The sequence below is a fragment of the Clarias gariepinus genome, chromosome 4 (assembly GCF_024256425.1).
Source record: "Clarias gariepinus isolate MV-2021 ecotype Netherlands chromosome 4, CGAR_prim_01v2, whole genome shotgun sequence".
Lineage (NCBI taxonomy): Eukaryota > Metazoa > Chordata > Actinopteri > Siluriformes > Clariidae > Clarias > Clarias gariepinus.
The window spans coordinates 5225508-5229857 of NC_071103.1; the positions used below are offsets into that span (position 1 = coordinate 5225508).

The 4350-nt window shown below is 33.3% G+C and overlaps 1 pseudogene; it reads left to right on the forward strand.

Moving 5' to 3' along the window:
- Positions 1 to 655: 655 nt before the first annotated feature.
- Positions 656 to 3533, forward strand: LOC128520412 (C-C chemokine receptor type 2-like; annotated as a pseudogene).
- Positions 3534 to 4350: the final 817 nt, after the last annotated feature.

Below are 4350 nucleotides of genomic sequence, written 5' to 3' on the forward strand. Positions count from 1 at the left end.
TTTACTAATTGAAATTGTAACATGCATTAAAATATTGTATATACAGTATAATAAAATGTATAAAATATTTGACTTTATTTATATATTAGTCCTTTGGCTGCTCCCGTAGAGGGGTTGGCCACAAGGGCTCATTCAGTAGCTGGGATTTGGGCATTGCTTGGAATTAATTGGTATGCGGTATGTACCACATGTATAGTTAATTCATTTTTCATCATTTAATCCATTTTGCAACAATAAGCCAGTCATGCTTCCCATGGTTCTGCATGTCAAGTGAGAAACCTACGATTTATCTACCAATGGAATATTTATATCCTGTATGAGTTTTTATTTAATCGATGCAGCACAGATTATGACATTACCACATATACAATCTGCTGAATCAATTTCAGATGTCCGCATTTAATATGCCTTACCATTTAAATGTCATACACATCATTGCACGAATGTATAAATAGGAGGTTCTTGGTGCAGTTCTTGTTTGCTAATGTTTAAAAAATGTTTTTGCACATTACTGTTTTTATCTCACAAGGATCTGCTAAAATTAGTAGTACATTACCCTTTATGGCCTTCAGTGTTCTTTCAGCAGGGTAAAGCTCCACCTCAGAATATTTAAGTGTCATAGCACAGCCTCTTGTCAAATTCCAGTGTGCACACATTCTACTTTCAAACACTTACTGTAGACAGAGGAATTATGGCCATGAATTCCAACAACACAACAAGTAGGTGCCTGTTTTCCATTTTGGCATTACTGCAGTATCTAGTAACCTCTTGGTAGTCGTTAAGGCTTGAATTCCTACACTTTGTAAAGTTTATTTATAATTTCTAGAATGTTTTATTAAAGCTGATACTGTGCAGCAGAATAGCGTTTTCTGCTTCTTTTATCCTAACCATTTACTGAGTTTTTAAAAGTGTACTGAACCATGTTTGGACAAGTCTGCTTTTGCAGTGTATTAAAGTAGATTCCAGAAAGTAATATGAAGTAACACTCTACTATAAGGTCCACAAATAAATTATTAATAAAAAGTTTTATGATGATGAATTACATATATACATAATCATATCCTAAGCACAACCAGTCTAATTAGTCATTAGATAAAGTGCAACATCTTAATAACTATTTCTGTTTAATAATATCATGACGTGCAGCATTCCTTATTCCTTATCCTGATTCAAGATGACACAATACTATACTTTTTCTTTCCCAAACTCAATATTTAAACCTTCATCATTATCTAATATTTATACACGGAAAATATATTTTATTTTAATAAAATTAATTAATAAAAGTATTATATGATATTACAATATTTTCTTTTAAAAAGCTTTTAGTTTTTTTTTAGTAAAAGATCTTTTCATTGTTCCACAGAATCAGATGAAGTAGTTTTTAAATTTTCTTTATTTTTGGATGTCTAATTCAGATGGCTAGAATTGGCACAATATTGCTACTAAATTTCAGGTTGGTCAAAAACATGAAGAGTTTGACAGCAAAATGAGATGAATCCCAATTTTAGGCTTTTAATTATTTTGGCAAAATATTTTATTCAAAATCTACAGGCACACAAAGTTGTAACAAAACATGTTTATTAAAAATCACTAAATATTCTTTTTTTTATAAGCTTCAACTACACTATCACTATTCACTTGGATATTTACCGTAAGGTGCTATTTATAAAATAAATATTAGAGAGATAATGATACAAACCTCATTATCGCTCATATCGCATTATCGCATGATCGCTTTGTGCACCAGAGACACAAAAGCCATGACATGTACAGTATGAATGTATTTAGACCTTATACAGCATTACTGTACTATGATAAGACACTGACATGAAATAAGGAAATAAAAATTAGACTGGCACAGGAAAAAGGCAGAGGGGCTAGGTAAATATTGAATTTTTGGATTTTTTTTTTGCATTTTTTTATAATGGTTTTCATGATCTTCAGAAGACTTTGTTATTTAAAAGACACACACACACACACACACACAACCAAAGCATGTGATTTGTAGTATGAGATGAGATATCAACTGATACTATAAATGGTACTAAATTGCATATATATAGCACTTTACTAAATCATCAAAAGATTCACACTGATATAAGCAAAATACATTTTAAATACATAAATAGATTTTAAAATTTAACAACCTTGTGATGTAAAAAACTTTGCTCAAAATATTTTCTAAAGTTATAATAAAAACTGGTATTTATACCAAAATGGAGACACTCCTTCTGCTTTGAACAGTTCATGTGTTCATTTGACAAATTTAGAGGATCTAAATCTGTATATCTAATGCTCTAATAGATTGTGTTTCAGCACAATAATAAAAAAAAATCTTCACTTGCATATTCAACAGCTAATTATGAAGCCAAACTACCAAAAGATTTTCTTTAGATGTACATGCATTAGCTTTAATTGTTTCTTAAAATTGTCGTGCAACGAGTAACATTTAGACCATTGTTTTTTATTAAGCAGCTGAGGACTATTCTGATTACTACAACATATTGGGTCCTGAGTTCCCCAACTGCAACATCACCAAGATCAGAGATTTCAGCCGAGTCTTCCTCCCCACCCTCTACAGCATCGTCTTCATTGTGGGATTCATTGGCAACAGCCTGGTGGTGTGTGTCCTGGTCAAGTACCACAAAACATACAACATGTCAGATCTGTGCCTCTTCAATCTGGCACTTTCAGACATCCTCTTCCTGATCTCATTGCCTTTCTGGGCTCACTATGCTGCCGTCACGGAGTGGACCTTTGGGAGCTTCATGTACCATGCCGTGACAGCACTCTACATGCTGGGATTCTATGGAAGTATCTTCTTCATGATTCTTATGACTGTGGATCGCTATGCTGTGATTGTCCATGCCCATAACTTCCTTTTTTCCAAGCACCGATCTCTCAGAGCAAGAATAGGCCTTTTATTGTTTATGTGGGCACTTAGCCTGGTAGCCTCTCTACCAAAAATTATTTTCTTGCAGCACGAACAAAAACTTCCATGGAAACTAGCCTCTTACATCGAGCTCAACATCCTTGGCTTGATCATCCCCCTCTCAGTGATGGTGTTCTGCTATTCGCGTATCATCCCCATCTTAATGACCATAAATTCTCAGAAAAAACACAAAGTTGTCAGGCTCTTCCTGGTATTGATTATTGTTTTCTTTCTCTTCTGGACACCTTACAATATTGTCATTTTTCTGAAGTTCCTTCATAACTTAGGCTACATGCACAGCTGTAAATGGGATCAGGACCTGCACATGGCTATGCAGTGGGTGGAAACCATAGCGTTCAGTCACTGCTGCCTGAATCCCATAATCTACGCCTTTGTGGGGCAGAAATTCAGGAATTTGTTTCTGAAGATCCTGAAAGAGTGGTTTCCTGTTTGCTTTGGCCAGTGTTCAACAACTGAAAGCAAGTTCTCAGAGAGAATAACCTCCTTCCACACACACTCTTCAATAAATTCCAGCACAAAGTTTAACGGTTTATAATTCATATTGTCATGGAACAAACCACTATTAAAAAACAAACAAAAAAACAACAACTCATTTTTTTAATATCATACTTTATACTGTAAAGAATATAAGGTGTGTTGTGTGGAATTCTCTGAGTTTTATTTGTAGGTATTGTAAAATTGTGGTGTATCTTTTTTCCTGCATTAATTATATAAGTAGAAAAGTAGCTCCAAAACTAGTTCTATTGCCACAAGCATAACATCAATTAGTTTAGGCATATTTAACCTTCAACCTAATGCTGATAGAAACATAAATTCCACGCCATCATGGTATTATAATAGCTGGAGTTTTGTGTGTTATACCAGACTGAATGTAAATGACCAGGGGTCCTCACCACTATAAACCCATCCTACAATTCCCCTACTTTATATGAGGCTTTGGTGAACATGGACATCATATCAGCAATCAGTCTGAGATATAAATGAAAATGTAATTAAATTAAAATAACAAGAACATTTTTTTTTTTTAACTTCTAACAGGCTGCAATGGAAGCAAAAAATATATAAAAATATATGGCATGGCTCAAGACTTTATTGTACATCAAAACTTTTATCACTTTTTATATACACTGCACTGTGGTTGTGAGAAGACACATTGCTACTACATATAATATGATTTATGTATCTGACATTAATCTATCTTACCATTTAAAAGTTTTATATATAATTAAAACAATCTAATAAATATTAAGATGTGCAAATAGGATGTTTTTTGATGCAGTTTTTTTGTTTATGGAAGTTTATGATTGTATAATACATTCTTATTTATATATGTCACTTGTTTTAGGAGTACCAAGCCCCATTTAAGACAAATCAAAGCATTGTAGCTCAGCCTC